We start from the raw sequence: 219 nt of genomic DNA, 5'->3' as shown, positions 1-219 counted from the left end.
AAAAAAAAAAAAAAAAAAGACTCAGCTCAGAAGACATTTGGGTTATGGTAGACACACTGGGTGAGAAGACGTTTAATCACTTTCAGTGCACCTGTGAGAGAGGGAGTGCTTTTCTACCATCATACTAATTTTTTAAAATTTTTAAATTAAGTTGTTCTGTGGGGTCAAAGGGAAGGATAGGTAGAGTAGAAGTGAACATTCTGATAGGACTTTTAATTT

The sequence above is a fragment of the Fukomys damarensis genome, unplaced genomic scaffold (genome assembly GCF_012274545.1).
Source record: "Fukomys damarensis isolate Sample0158 unplaced genomic scaffold, DMR_v1.0_HiC HiC_scaffold_19, whole genome shotgun sequence".
Taxonomy (NCBI): domain Eukaryota; kingdom Metazoa; phylum Chordata; class Mammalia; order Rodentia; family Bathyergidae; genus Fukomys; species Fukomys damarensis.
Note: the sequence above shows the minus strand (reverse complement) of the source record.